Below are 16,377 nucleotides of genomic sequence, written 5' to 3'. Positions count from 1 at the left end.
AAAAACGCCCAGGTTTCAAGATTTCAGTAGTTCATGATGGCACTCACTGAAGGTATATAATCTGGGTCTCTTTTAAATTTCATTTGCTATCCACTTCTTCTATTCAGTGGGTTTTTGTTTTACGCTCATATATATGCCCTCTTTCTTTCCTCACTTTTTCTTGAGATAGACCATTCTTCTTCTTTCTCATTTGAACGCTCATTTCACCTCGTTAGCTTGTAGGGGCATGAATGCGGTTAGGTTTTCACCTTCAAAACAAGGGTCTCACTCATTCGGTCATTCGTACAGTCATGAAGTCTTTTTCTCTGATAAGAGTTTTGTTTGTGCCATTTTCAGGAAAAGACCCAGGAGCTCAAAAGACTGCAATTAGGCAATTAGCTGTTTGGAAGTGCCGCAGTCTTGCAAAATAAATGGGACAATGTTTCAAAAAAAAATAAATGGGATAAAAATAACCACAACGCATATACTGTTTTGCACCCATCTCAACCAATGAGTCAGTGATCACCATTACAGACGTGGTTTCGCCTGCACTCCTTAACATTGAGGAATGAGAAACAAATGCAATAGCTTGCACTTGAAAGTCCACACCATTATAGCAGAGATATGAAAACCATGGTGCTTGTATATAGTTGCATGAGCGCAGGCATCCACAATACACTAGATTTTCTCAAAATGTTTTTAATATAACCACTACCCTGAAACAGGGTACCAATCAGCAATCAACACTTCTCTAGCATATACACTCAGGGGGTCCATAAGACTGATAAACCATGATTAACAAGCATAGTTACTGCAGTTCAGACATGACATGACAGGCTACTCTGCCCTACGCTGTTTCTAAAGGCGACCTCAGCGTTTGGCTTCATGAGCCATGGAAGAGAAGCTTCTCTCATGGTGCAGGCACACCCACGCCAGCTTCCTGACGTTTGTTCCCTCAGTTTCCTCCCGAGCGCATAGGCAAGAGGCGGGGGCACAGCATTGCCAATCTGCCGGTGCTTGTTCTCGATGTTGCCCGCAAACTCGTAGCTGTCAGGAAAGCCCTGCACGGCAAAGATTGGATCATGTTAGACAGGTAATCCTGAGTGTCGTTATCATTTCTTTGTGGAAGGAAATGGATGTAGAACAGCTTACCTGGGACCGAGCGCATTCCCGGACCGTGATGATCCTGTCCTGGTCAGGGTGGAAGCACATGCCGACCTTGCCCATTGGCTGGGGGTCTGTGACAGATGTGGGGAAGTTGCCTTCCCAGTCCAGCCTCCCGTACAGCCCTTTCCACTGATTGTGCCTCTTGGCTGTGTTGGGCAGGCACCAAGGTATCAGGTCAGCCATCTGCCCATTTGACAGCTTCACCTGTAAAGCATAGCATGGGTCAGTGCTCCATGGACAGAATGAAAATAACAACTGATTTCAGAACATTACCTTCTCGTCTGGTAGGTCATGCCAGTCACAACCTGGTCGTTTCGGAATGTGTTGGCACCTTATGAGGTTCAGCTCATTCATCTCCTTGGATATGTGATCATTCAGTACCATCATATTCCCTCTTATCTTCTTCTGGAACCAAGACACAGGCTCACCTCCATACTGCACAAGATAACCAGTAGCTCATAGCATGCTCATAGAGAAAAATGAAAATAGATGGTTCAGAGCAGCAGTTACCTCAAGTGTGAGTTTGCTGGCACCATTTTCCACTTTAGGTAGATCCCCAATTGTATCTCTAACAGTAATAGCTCGGAAAGGCGCTCCACCAGCAGTGCTTCTGGCAGCTGCATAGTATTGGCCATCAGGCAGTGTTATCTTCAGCTCAGGGCTAGCAAACACATGCATCGGCTCTGGCCAATCAGGAAGCATCTCTCCAGGTGCAGCAGCCCAAATAAATGCCCTTTTCCTGGACTGAGCAACACCAAAAGCCCCTGCTTCTAGAATTCCAAACCGGACCTAACCAAATGGCAAACAATTTCTGAGTATACAGATTTAAACCACTACAAAAAAAAAGTGTAAGCTACAGGTCTTAGCAGATAATGAATGAACAGAAGAAATACCTGGTATCCCATCTCCAGAAGAGATGCAACTGCTAAACGGAAGGTCTGCCCCTTGTTGAAGGAAACAAAGTTCCGAACATTTTCTAAAAGAAAGAATCTGGGACAGAAATACTCTGCGAATGAGAGGAATGCTAGAATCATCTCACACTGAACTTTACTCCATGGGCTTTGGTTGAATCTATTCATCCCAGAGAATCCCTGATAAGAAAAGAATAAACAACTCAAGCATTTGATTTACGAAACTGAACAGGTGACTGATGATTTTCTGCCCTATATGTATATGTAGAACTATAGATAATAACAAACCTGACACGGAGGACCACCATTTATGAATTCTACTTCACCAGGGACTGGAAGGTTATTAATGTTCACTTCAGGAAGTTTTGCTGCTTGTTCAGCAGCTTCAGAAGTTGAAATGCAATCATCAGTATCCCCACAGTTATCCATAATTGCCCTGCATTACCAAAAATATTGGTTCTGTTCTGCAACAAAAGCATAATAATGGCATCAAACAATTTACATTTACTTTAGAATCACATTGCAGTTATCTACAAAGACCACAGCCTCTGGATGATTTTTGCTAAATGCTTCACCAGCAGGCTCTTCATATTCAATTGCCCATTTAGTAAAAGATACACCTACAGCATTGAACAATGAGGAAAATATTTTCTGATGGTCATCATGTTCATGGTAAACAGCATTAGTGTTAACAACACATACCAGCTTGCTGCAGCCCTTCTGATAAACCTCCACAGCCAGCAAAAATGTCAAGAGTAGCTAGACGGTTCTCTTTTGGCACATCCAACCATTTACCTGAATCTATTTGATCAGTCTCACAGATCTGCTTTCCTTTGTTCTTTTTCAAAGCATTTGTTGCCTTTTGCACCATAGACATAAACCTAACATTTGGAGGCAACTGCTCCAGACACAGAACACACATTCAGGGAACTATCAAAACTATCACTCAATGAATCAGAACAGCAACTTCAGTACAGTACAGCTAACCTGCTTGAGAGCTCCACTGGCACGGTCATATATAAGTTCACAGAAAAATACATGTTCAAACATCACTGGAACGTCTGAACTTGCAAGATCATTCTTCTTTCTAACCTCACATTTTCCCTCTATCATATCCACAGGCACATCAATTACATCTTCACTATAGTAGACCTAAATCGAACAAACAAAAGTTAACAAGAAAGAATACAAGAATGACCATTCTCAGGACTCTAGGATTTGCTCACACATGTTTGAGAAAATAAAGTAATAAGATAAATCAAACATATCAAACATATTAGATAGAAAAAGAAGACCTCTCTGATGTCAGATGTATAGGCTTTGGCTGACGAAATGTCATCTGGTCTGTAAAATCTTCTTGCACTGATATTTGCTGATGCTGGAATGAGTTTTTTAGATCCAGCTCCTTCAGGGATGGACAATATTTGACAAACTGCATAGGGCTTTAGGCCCACATTGCGGCCAGCCTTGAAGGTTGCACGATCCTCATCTTCAGAGAAAAAATCAAGTCTTATGTATAAAAAGTCATTGACATTATATGTAACCTTTCTGTAGACAAAGCTGGTCTTTGAGAGTACTTTCAATTCATCAGAATCTGGCTCTATCTGATCACAAGAGCTACATACACCACTACCAAGACCCATTTTATCACGGGGGAGGGCAAAGAAGGCACCCTTCTCGGGCCAGTATAAGCTTTTGCAGAAATATACCATGGGCAGGCCCTTTTTCTTTCTCTCTTCTGCTTTGGCCTGCTCAACTTTATCAGCTTCAGAATTCTCTTTTCTATACTTGTGACCCCAAGGTCTCGATTGGATATCAACAGTTACCAGTTCCTTGATGTCATCTAATTTGAATTCTAAACAATCATTAGTCAAGAAAACCTCCCTCTCATTTGCAGCATTGTCAAGAATTGTATGTGAACCTTTTTGCAGAATCCTCCCGTGGACCATTTTTGCACCACCACTTTTCTGAAACATGTACTCAACAAAACACATGACTGTGTCTCCTGAATCATCTTCAAGCACCACTGTTCCACCAACAGGTATTCTGAGCTCTCTAACATAAGCACATTTGTATAGAGTTTCTCCAGACAATGTTTTCCCAGATGTTTCACCTTCCCATCTAATTTCCTTACAAGTTTGTGATAACAACTTCCGGGACCGCGTTGATGGTGGAGTCTTTGAGATCTTCTCCTCTTCAATCTGCCCTTCATCTTCAGCATCCTCATCTTCATTTTCTTCTTGTTCATCATCAATTTCTTTTGTTTCATTTCCATCTTCCTCCTTAGAATCTTCAGGGAAATGATGTGCATAGTAATCACTCCAGATTCTGTTAATCAACCTGGTTGTTGTTGCACGCATCACTTTTCTCCTCGATGCTGAACCCATTGCTGCACTTGGATTCAGATTCTCTCCCCTCATTACTTGAGTTTTTTTCTTCATAACTAACTTTGTATGCCTCCTCTGTTCCATCTTCAATAAAAGACCACTGACAAATGCACTCCGACGGATAGTCTCATCTGGAAAATCTGCAAACTGCTGCAGTATTATCTGTCCATGCACCACAATATACCTCTCAACAAGTGCGATGTTAGAAGATATAAATGCAGGGTTCCCTTTGTCAAATTCAGCTACTTTTTTTATGACATCAGCAAAAGAAAGCTTTGAGGCACGACTCTGCTCTTTTAACAGGGTGATGATGCTAACAGCAAGCCTTGCTGTTTTCAGTACAGGCTCACACCATGGAGCATATTGTTTTGTTGGTTGGCGTAGCTTGTACCTGCAATCACACTCTAAATGTAAGTTGTAATGGAGTAAAGTGAAAAGAACTAAAAGTGATGTTCAAATGGTATAAGAGGATTCAGTGCTACAACTGCTAACAGAGTTAATGACTGCATAATGAAGCAGTGTGCTGAAAGAAAGTAGCTGAGGGTACTTACCAGGCCACATCAGTCCGAATGGTTATACAAATCATTGATCCACCAAACTCTATAAGCCATTCTTTGATTGGGCTCAAATAAATAGGGACTCCTGCATCCTGTTGGTCAACTTTGCTGGAGGAAGACGACGATTTCGCAGACTCAGCTGTAGAACAGCAACTGCCATCATCATCTCTCATGAAACCAGATCCAAAGACAACCACATCATTTTCTGCTCCTGATTTCATAGGGATCAACTCCAAAGATATAAGCCTGGAATCTGCATTGTACAGAGTCCAGTTATTGAGTATCCTCACTGGCACATCATCAGAAAACATGCTGTCATCGCTATCAAATATGTATTCATCCATTTCTTGGCTAAATGGCTTATAGTATGCAGGAAGGGGATAGTCATTGGCAATCTCAGCTTCACTTATTTTTATGTAGACATTTTTCTGGGATGGTGTTCCACGCCTACCCCTCTGTTTCTTCATCATTTTCCATTCTTCTTCTTGTTGAAGTAATCTAGCTAATTTTGCATCATCATCATCATCATCTTCTGCTGTCTCTTCACACTCTTTGTCCTTAATTTTCAGACTCGTGTTTGAGATGTTAGAGGGCAGCTTGGTCAGTTCCACCCTAGATCTGCACTGGTCTCTTAGAGAAAGAAGAACTGCCAGGGTAGCAAACTTCTCATCATCATTGCTTGATGTCTCATCCAAACCAACAAGTTGATTGTATACAAATTCTCCAATGGAGATCACCAAATCTTTGCTCATAGTTCCACTATATCCTTTCATGGCATTAATTGACCGAACAACACTAGCAAGCAATTCATCCAGACCCTGGTTAGGATTCCCACCAACTGATTTTGCAAGCTTTTTGAAAACTTCAACACACACCTGAGCCTTCTCATAGAAGTGGTCAAAATAAGATTTGTAATTGGTTGCTGGTTTCACACATTCATAATCAGCAACATCAGTTGACACCCAGACTACAGGAGTACCTTCATCATAACCAGAAATATTCCAGTCCTCAATTCGCCCAAATCCTTCACAGCGTACTCCTCTTTCACGCTCTTTTTCTAGATCATCATCCATGGGCATGATAAGAGCTGTTATGAAGAAGTCATCAATTTCTGACATTTCAAAGGGTTGTGGGTTCCCTTCTGCATCATGCAAGATGAAATCAATCAACTTCCGGCAAGGCGGTGGATCTTCTGGTCCAAGTTTTGTCAGATTGACAGCATCTATTTCTTCTTCCTCCATCCGATTCTTCTTGACCATGACAACAGATTTTTTTTCAGATAAGCGTATGGATTTCTCTTTGAAATCAGAACAGGCTGCTGCTCTCCTTGGTCTCTTGCGGGTAACATGTCCATCACCTTTTTCGACCTCATGATGCACCTCTTCTGTTGCATCCTGAGATCCATTCTCCAGTTTGCTGTTTTCTGTGGATTCCTCGTCCTTCTTCTGTGGCTTTGCTCTGCATCTTCTTGTTCCTGAAAAATAATTGGTCAGCATATCAATCAGCTATATGGGGGATGGGGGAATAAAAGTTAAAATAACAGTACTGAACAGTGAACACGAAGAAAAGAAAAACACTCAGGCCAGAGATGCAGACAAAACACAAATTCAACAAAAAAAAAAGGGAAGGTTTGGGTGACTGACTAGATTTAAGGAACAGAATAAATACTGACCAAACATCAAACCGTTATTAATGCTCGCAATCAGTGACTAGAAAAATATAGGCCTGTGAAGTGCAGCAACAAAGACAATATTTAAGCCAAAAGATAATTTATAAACGCCTTTATTTCTTCCAAAATATAATTAGTGGTAAAAAATGGAGCTGTAGCCTGTAAATAGTGCTTCCTTTACTAAATATAAAACTACATGAGCCACAACATTACATCAGGAGACCATGTTCTAAAAGGTAGACAGTTAATATTCAGCCTAATCCCAAAAATAGAAAGAAAAAACAATATAAGCCACTGGAATACCATAGAGCATATGTAATTAATCTACCAATCTACCCTTGGAGAAAAGAAATAGGTTCCCAACCATGGCTTGAATCTTACTGAACGCTCAACACACCTCTGTTATCATAGTTGCAATATCAACCCCAATAGTTCATGTGAAATTTGTAAAGGAAAATGGCATTATCAATTCATACACTTTGCCTATAAAGGAAGATTCTGCCTCAACTGACACTACCGTTACGGGTGGATAAACAGGCACACAAATGCCAAGTACTTTAGCAGCAAGTTGTCACCAGTGTCACATGGGACACAGGTGCTAGTGGAAAAAGTTTCTATGCGACGGTGTCGCATAGAAACTCCGTGCGACACCACCTAATTGTGTGACCTGCACGTGGGGACGGAAGCTATTTGCTCGGCTCGATCACTGCATAATTGCCTGCAGGTGGGACCTGCGTCGAATAAGCAGATGATGTCGCACAGAGGTTCTATGCGACACCGTCGCATGGAATTTTCCCTGGTGCTAGTGCAGGTATTGGCATCCGAGATGGGTTTGAGCGTCCAATATGACTTTTTCTGTGTTTGTTGGGGGGGGGGGGGGGGGGGGGGGGGGAGGCACAGCAAATACCACTTGGAAACCAACAAGGTTTCTGACTCAGCCAAAATAAATGGTACACAGATGTCTTGGTAACACTGGTTGTCACAGCTCAGGAAAGACATTTGGGTCAGACTGTAGGAGACTGGGATGACTCCATCTCCAACTAACTTGATCAAGGAGAGAGACGTCCCATTGACTTAGTCTTAAGCTAGGGACCAACCGAACCCCGGAAAGCAGGCAAGAACCTCATGTACACTTGCTTCATTGGCGGCCACAGAATCATCTACACCGTTACCAACCAGGGAGGTGGGTGCACCACCATGGCTCGAACCCGGGAGGGGAGCGCCACGCCTGGGTGCTCTAACATGAAAACTACATTGTGGGAAGAAGCATCAACTCCACATAGTTATCTTTTAACTAGCATGGAATTGGCATTGATCCGATGGGGTTTCTTTATATGAATTTTGATGAGTATATGACAAATGACAGGTCCGCAGCATGGTTGGAGAACAGGACAGAGGAGGCATGGTTCAATAAGGTTGTGCCATGCATCACCCAGTCTGATAGGGAAGAAGATGCTCGTAGAGCTTGTTTTCAAGTGTCTGTGTGTGGAGATCAAAAATGCACAGGTACATGTTTTTGTTTTAAGAAATTTGGTTGGATTTAGGGAAGATTTGAGAAAGCAATGATGAACGGAAAGGAAGGAAAATGGGATGAAGAATATAGAAACCATTGGGAAGAAGAAATGCCATGGTTCCAGGTGGAGATCAGTAAGTGCCTGACTCAAAGTTTAATGCCATCAATGATGCCAAAGATCCATAAACACAGCAGGGGATTGAACTCAAGTGCAAAAGGAAAGTGTATGTGCTGCTAGGCTGCGTGGTTAAAGACATAGCAATCGAGGGAGCTTATAATTTTATCAACAACAACAACATAGCCTTTCAGTCCAAAGCAAGTTGGGGTAGGCTAGTGTTGAAACCCACCAAGACCCCCAAGTCACGGTTCAGGCACTTCAATAGCTGCTTTCCAAGTACTCCTATTCAAACATAGATCTCTAGGTATATCCCAAGCTTTCAAATCTCTTTTTATTGCCTCCCCCCATGTCAATTTCGGTCTTCCTCTACCTCTCCTCATATTATTAGCTTGGCTTAGGACTCCACAATGCACTGGTGCCTCTGGAGGTCTCCTTTGGACATGGCCAAACCACCTCAACCGATGTTGGGCAAGCTTTTCTTCAATTGGTGCCTCTGGAGCTTATAATTTTATACTAATATAAAATACGAATAAGAAAACAGTTCTAACAGACAGACATTGTAAACTAGGTAAAAAAACAACTTTGATGGTATTAAAAAGTAATGTAGTGTTCTACTGGTATATAACTTAATTATTTTTCATAACACAAAATAAAATTTTCCACGCTAAAAATATATTGTATCATATAAATAGGAAGCATCTTGACCAAAAAAAAAGTGAGCAGTGCTCTGAGTAAAACAAAGAAACATTTATATTGCCATCATACTACATTCAGTTTATAAACATTAGATAGACCTATAATGCTAGAATCTAAATAGAACATAATTCAAATAATTTTGGAACTCCAAATAAAAAAATGAAAGCTTTGGTAATATCAAAGCTTGATTCTAGTGAGAAGAATTTGTTAAATTGGAGCTAAATCTCTTTTCAGAGTTAAATTACTCAGCAATTGAAGTTGAATAGTCTAATTTACACCAATGTATAGAATTCCTGTAAAAATAAAATTGTATTTGATTAATCTAAATGATTTTTATAGGTGAGTAGTATGATACTTTAATATGGATGGACACATATTGAGTATTTATTAATAAATAAAACACTATGTATGGTGTAGCGACTGTTACTTCCTCTATCCACTTTATGTTTTGAAATATAATTATTTCCACATTAGAGGTTGTAGGTGCAGTGGCAGGATTTGGCATAAAAACTAACGCTTGGATCTCAAAAATCTATGTGACCCATATTTTATACCATTGCAACAGTTTTTTCCCTTCCATAATAGACACCACATAGTATATGCTATATTGTTGTCAATTCTTTCTTGCCATACAAGACATCGCATAAAAGATTAGTTTTGAGAAAGATTTCTTAGAGAAGTTCCATACGCCCTAAAAAAGTGGTTTACCTTGTGGTTGTTGCAAGAAGCATACATGTATTTGCATCACAATACTCTGCAGATGCAGTGATAAACTTCCACTTAAGTGTTACATTGGTTCATTCACCAGTGTATTATCTAGTTAATGATTAAGTCAAATGGCCATGCTAGTGACCACATGAGTTTTCTACAAAGTGGCTAGTACTTGTTGCTCCATCACCACCAATGATGGCCAGCCTCACCATTGCCACCACCACAATCACACTTTGAAGCTTGGCATTGCCTCCTGCTGCACCTAGAATGGCCATAATTGCTAGATCTAATCGATTAAGACAAGGCAAGCAGCGTAGGGAAATTCATGTGAGACGACCACATCACCAACCTGTGCCATTTCCACTGCCACGACTATGCACAAGCAAAAGATAAAGAAAGTCAACAAAGCACTTTCTATATCAAGCTAATAACACAACATGTGCAAAACCACTAGATTGTAATGATTTTACAAACTTTGGCGCAAAAGGTATAACATATACTTGCTTTTGCAATGAAGGGCAGATTTTTTAACTTTTATGGAAGTAGAGGTGTAATCAACTGGGAATAAAATAGTACACATTACACTGTATTCCTCAAAATATTGAGAGAACTAAAGCCACCAAAACTTGAAGTAATCCAAAAACAAATAAACTAGGTAATTAAGAACAAGACCTGTGGTAAAAGGAGATCTCGGAGTTTTCACCATGTCCCCCTGTAAATTTAATGTTAGTCAGCCATGTCAAGAATTATCAAATAAATGCAGGGAATCCACCTGCAGCTCAGATAATAAGAAATATGTGAAATGACGAAATAAGCAATACAAATTATGAAAAGCAAAAAGATAAGGGGGCATACTTCTATGCTACTCACTCAAAAATATAGTCAAATGGTTCAGCCAGGCATAGTCTAAGTTGAAGTTCTATTTTCAGCATATCATCAAAAAAGTGTCCATTTGTGTTTAGAGTGGCATGCAACAGATATCTGATGCAATGCAAGCTGCAAACAAGCAGCATATTGTACAAATAAAAGTCTATAAAAAGTTTAAGCTACAAGGTCACAGCAATAAATAGCAGAATATTTCCTTTTGTAAAACCAAGCTACACTAGGTTGCTATAACATATGTTCTGAATAGAACTAAGTACACCTACTGCTTCAGGTGGAACTATATCAGGTCATAGAACAGATTGTTGTCAAGTCATTAGCAACACATAAAGCAGAGGTATGCAGTCAACATTAACAGAAAAACTTGCACAAGAAACAGATACATGAGTCATCCTCAACTTCTCTGCACTCTAAATCGTGTAGAAGCACAAGAATAATTACTTCCTAACAGCCATTATCTATAAAAACAGAAGAAGAATAGAGAGCAACATTATAGTATTAACCACATAAATGATAGGTTTAGTGCCAAGATAGAAATCATACAATCATGGAAGTAGCATATAATTAATTTGGCCCCATTTGGTAGATTTCACGCCCAAGGCAAATGATTTAGAGAAAGCAGAATAAAAATCAATCTAATGACAAGAACTGGAAAATTACAACAAAACGTGATACAATGGCACTACATTATCTGTCTTATATAGCAATACTGGCCCTGCTACAGCTCTCTGGATACCTACTACTCCCTCCATTACAAATAATAAGTTGTTTTGGCTTTTCTAGATACATAGCTTTTATTATGTATCTAGACATAGCCTATATATAGGTGCATAGCAAAAACAATGTATCTAGAAAAGTCAGAACATAATTTGGAACAGGGGGAGTAGGAGATAAGAGCTCAAATAAATCACTGCACTTCCGCTTTAGAAAAAGATGGAACCGTTTAAATTAGATAAAATAATTGGGGGGAAAAAGAAGCACCCAGCTAGCCCAGCTCGGCCCTCACCTGAATACATTCATTTTTTTTTTCAAGTATCAAACACCCCACATCACAAACCCAGTACCCAGTGTCTTCCCAGTATAGAGCGGCGTTCATGTCACGTTACAACCTCTAAAGTGACATGTAAAAGCCAGAGAATTCCATTGTGAACATTGGTAAATAAAAGCACACTCACAGACAGTTCACGAGTCATTGGTGGCAAACCCACATCCAACACATCTAAACAGCACAACAAAAATCACTGAAACAGCTGAGCAGCTTGAGAAGGCAGAGTGCAACGTGCAAATACCAAGTAAAATGAAGAAGAAAATCACCAGCTGAAGGCAATTAGTGCTGGGATAATGGTGCGGCAAGCGACTAATGGGGAAGAACACGAATCCCACGCAAAGATCTGCTGCTCCTGCATTGCAGTAACATTACAATATCAAAAGCAGTACACTAGGGGTAAATATCTACTTAGCTGGACACTAGGAGATGACAAATAAGGCAAAAGCAGCCTGCACTATTACTGAGGAAGACAGGATGGGCAAAAGGTTAACCAATGCAGCGCAAACCTCCACTCAACCACTCCAAAATATCTCTCCCTAAACATCTACGAGGAATATACCACCAGCCTGTTCCCAGCCAGGGCTTATCAGCCATGATACAGTGTTTTTCTCTCACAACAAACCAGCAACAGCCGGGCTTATCAGCCCAGAAACCAACCAGCGAACATGCTGGTCATACAAAGTGAAAAGGACTTTTAAGTATAAAGAATTACAGATAGCAGCCACTGCAGCCCTGGGCTCCACAGATTTAAGACTTACGAACATGAGGGTACCCCCAAATCTGCAGAGTTACAGGCACAGTAAAGCAAGCATTCACTGACCCTGAACTTCCACCCAACCAACCCAAAAGATCTCTCCAAACAATCTCCTAAACCCCTACATACTACCAGGAATACTGGGAGCGGTGAACTTCACAAACTTAGGCACAGCAGAATGGCCCTGAATCCGCGGCTCCTGCACCCCGAATACAAACCTAAACTCCAGAGCTCGCACCAGAAGTCCAAAACCCACGATGTAGAGAGAAAAAAAAAATGGAGCAATCTCCTAAACCCCTACATACTACCAGGAATACTTGGAGCTGTGAACTTCACAAACTTACACGCACAACGGAATGGCCCTGAATCCACGGCTCCTGCGCCCCGAATACAAACCTAACCTCTAGAGCTCGCACAAGAAGTCCAAAACCCACGATGTGAGATGTAAAGAAGAAAAAATGGAGTAAAGATGGTCCAAAAGGGGACGCACATGACTCCCACATCAACAGACGCACTAATCGACGGAATCGTAATTCCTCACTTAACAGTTAACAGGATGGGGAAAGCAGAGGATTCGCCTCGCTAATCTAGCACCAGATCCTGCATAAATCCCTTACAGATTGAACCACCAAAGCACAAAAGTCATCCAAAACCGAAGCTGAGTACACTCCGACGGAACTCTAGAAGGTGATTCCCCTCGAAATCGAATCCGCGCCCAAATCGCCACATGACTCGAGCAGCAGCACCACCACCAAAGGGGAAATCCGGAAGCTAATCCTCCGTAATGGAGGAACCCCTACCCGGACCAAGAACTCGAGCGACGGCTGCGGCGGCCGCGCGGCTCACCGTGCGGATCCCCTCCACAAACCCCCAACCTCCGCCGACAGCCCCGGCCAACAACGCAGGAAACTAACGGAGGACGCGGGCGGGGGAGGACTTACCGACGCGGCGTCGCCCTCGCCGGCGGCTCCGAGGGCGGGCGGCACGGGAGGCGCGTGCGCGGGGGGCGGAGCAAGGCGACAAACGGACGGGCGGGCGGGCGGGCGGGCGGGCGGAAAGGGGAGTCGAACCGGGGGAGCGCTGGGACGAGGCGTGTTTTGTAGCGCGCGCCGTTCAGGCCGTCACCACCGGTTTCGGGGTTTCGGTCTCGGCTGTGGCTGCTGCGGCGCGCGGCGGCGAGGCGGGGAGCACGTGGAGAGGCGGAGGCTTTTGGCGGGAGACAAGCGCGGCGGCCCCGAAAACCCAAAATTTCCCCCGTTCCCACGGGCGCGCTGGCCGCGCCACCCACCAGGTCGCCACGCCAACAAGCAGGCCAGCCCCTTGCCGTTCTTGCCTGCCAAAACTGCCGAGGCGATGGGTGGTATTTTTGGAAATGGAATGACCCTAATCCGCGGCTTTGTTTCAGTTCTCCACTGACCACTTCTTCTGCGGCTCCTGCAGCCTGCAGACGGTCCATTTGATTTGGAGGGTAGGATTTGATTCCTTATTAATTGCTCCAGATTTATCTTTGTTTCGAAATTCAAATCTACAAGCTAGATTTCTTTTTTTTTCTCGTCACTTGGACCAGTCTCCTTGCATATTTTCCTTAATTTTTTTCCTGAAAAAATTATAGCCATGCGTTTGTGGATAAAAATCAACCAGATCACCCATCAAAATGAGTGAGTACCTCTATACCAAAAATAGGTACTCCCTACATCCATAAACGAATGAAATTACGAGACATATGTAAGTCAAACTAGCTTAACTTTAACCAAATTTATAGTAAATAGTATTAAAAGTTATATCACCATCTAGATTTACTATGGAAATATATTTAATAATTAATTTAATGATATTTATTTTATATCATAAATGTTATCTTTGTATATGACTTTGATCAAACATTAAATTGTTTGACTCCTCGAAAAACGAAAATCGCATCCTTTTGTTGACGGAGTGAGTATAATTCTAGATTTGGTCTAAGTCAAACTATCTATTTGACTGTAACACCCTAACAATTTGACCTAGTTTTAAAAATCATGAAAAAAATTAACTTTTTAAAAATTGCGTAGGAAATAATATATATAGCCAACCTAAACAATTTTTACAAATAAAATAACACAAGAACATAAAATTTTATGTGTGCAACTTTGTGTGTGAATGTTTGCTTGGCTTATTGAACTTATGGTGGCACCCTTTTACACATCCATGCATTCAAATTTGAATTTGAAATCATTTAAACATATGCATATGGAGATAGGAAATAGAAAAGGAAATAGAAAATAGGAAAAGCCACTTGGGCTCATTTCCTCCCCCTCCCTCCTTTTCGGCCCGCAACAGCCCACTCCCTCCCTTCCCTTCTCCCCTCCTCCTCCCGCGCGAGCCGGCCGAGCAGCGCCCAGCCTAGCTCGCCTCCCCCTCGCTCTCCCTCTCCCTCCCGCTGACGGACGGGCCCCACCCGTCAACTCCGTGGGCGAGTGGTGGATAAGCACGTCCGCGAGAAATATCTCGCCGCCGGGACACCGGCCTAGCCGGCCTATAAATAGGCCCGGCCGGCGACGCTCTCGCCACGCCCTCTCCACCACCAACTCCGCCGAGGGCGGGAACACCCCATCTCCCCCCTCCTCTTCCCCTTTCCCCTCCTCTTTCCCCTCTTTTTCCACTTCTTCCCTTTCTGGAGTTCGCCGGCGCCATGAGCATCGCCCTCTCCTTCCTTCTTCTCCGCTTCGTCTCTGGCCGATTGGAGTGACCGGAGAGTCTCTAAGCTTCCCCTCTTTCTTTTGTTGTAGTTGCTAGGTAGTATAGGTCTCTGTGTAGCGCTACCCGCGTGAGCCCTGCTCCACGAGCCACCATGGCCGTCGCCCATCACCGGCGAGGCCGCCCCACGGCGCATCGTCACCCCCACTGCACTTCTCACATACCCACGCACGCGTTCACATAGATAGTTGAGTAGATTAGGGCCTCTAGGGCCAAGTCTAGTGCACCGCGTCGCCGTCACCTCTCCGGCGAGCCGCCGCCACCGGCTGCGGCATGACCCAGCTGACCCTGTCCACCCCTCATCCACCACTCCTAGGGACTAATGTCGCCGGCGTAAGCCACTCCGGCAAGCCCCGCTCCTCCTCCCCTGTTCCGCAGTCGGCACGATCACCTCCGTCCGCCGCCGTTCCCCTCTCTCCCCCTTCTCTATCCCCACCAGGTGGGACCGGAAGGAAACGGCGTCGCTGTTCCCCGTCCGTCTCCCCTCTCTCTCCCTTTCCCTCACTGACATATGGGCCCACGGCCTTAACGCCGACGCCGCCGTCACTGTTGACGCAAGCAAGGGGCCCACGTGACACACACACAGCGCGGGGTACGTTTCAGAAAACACTGAGTACACACGGTTAGTGTACACAGAGGGTTAGAAATGCATTTTCCTAACTTAGAAAAATTCTCAGAAAATTTGTAAATAAACTAGATGCATTAAGGAAATTAACCATGTAGTTTGCACCCATTTTCATGCACTAGAAAATGCATATAAAATTCCACCTAATTAATTAGCTATAGAATAAACTTCTAAAATTCATAACTTTTAAACCATAACTCCGTTTCGCATGAAACCATTTCTAAAATTCATCTAAAATCAAACCCTACCATATGCACCTAGTGCCACCATATAGTTCTATGTTTGATTGTGCCTTTTCTTTTGCGGATAGCGGTAGTCTTATTAGACCGATATGTCCGACAAACGACGGTAATCGTCAGAAGGACAAAGACCCGAGTTACGTAGACGTACTGGAAGGTGACAACGACGAAGGCAAGTCCTAGCTCCCCTCCCTACCATCTTTCTTCTGCTGACCTACCGTGCTAGAATTACATAGTACTATAGAGTGTATTTGTTTATAGAATTACCTAGTACAACGTAGATACCCATAACACGTAGACATATATATAGCTATGTGTACTCTTTCTATTACAAATTATAAGATGTTCTGGTTTTCTAGATACATTGCTTTACTATGTATCTAGG

At 42.9% G+C, this 16,377-nt stretch overlaps 1 pseudogene; it reads right to left on the bottom strand.

Annotated features, from left to right (window-relative positions):
* Positions 1-610: 610 nt before the first annotated feature.
* On the bottom strand, positions 611-13,698 carry LOC136545330 (DNA (cytosine-5)-methyltransferase 1B-like; annotated as a pseudogene).
* Between the last annotated feature and the right edge of the window lie 2,679 nt (positions 13,699-16,377).

Source organism: Miscanthus floridulus, chromosome 3, assembly GCF_019320115.1.
Source record: "Miscanthus floridulus cultivar M001 chromosome 3, ASM1932011v1, whole genome shotgun sequence".
Taxonomy (NCBI): domain Eukaryota; kingdom Viridiplantae; phylum Streptophyta; class Magnoliopsida; order Poales; family Poaceae; genus Miscanthus; species Miscanthus floridulus.
The sequence above is the reverse complement of the archived record's forward strand: the minus strand, read 5'-3'. Positions and strand labels throughout refer to the sequence as shown.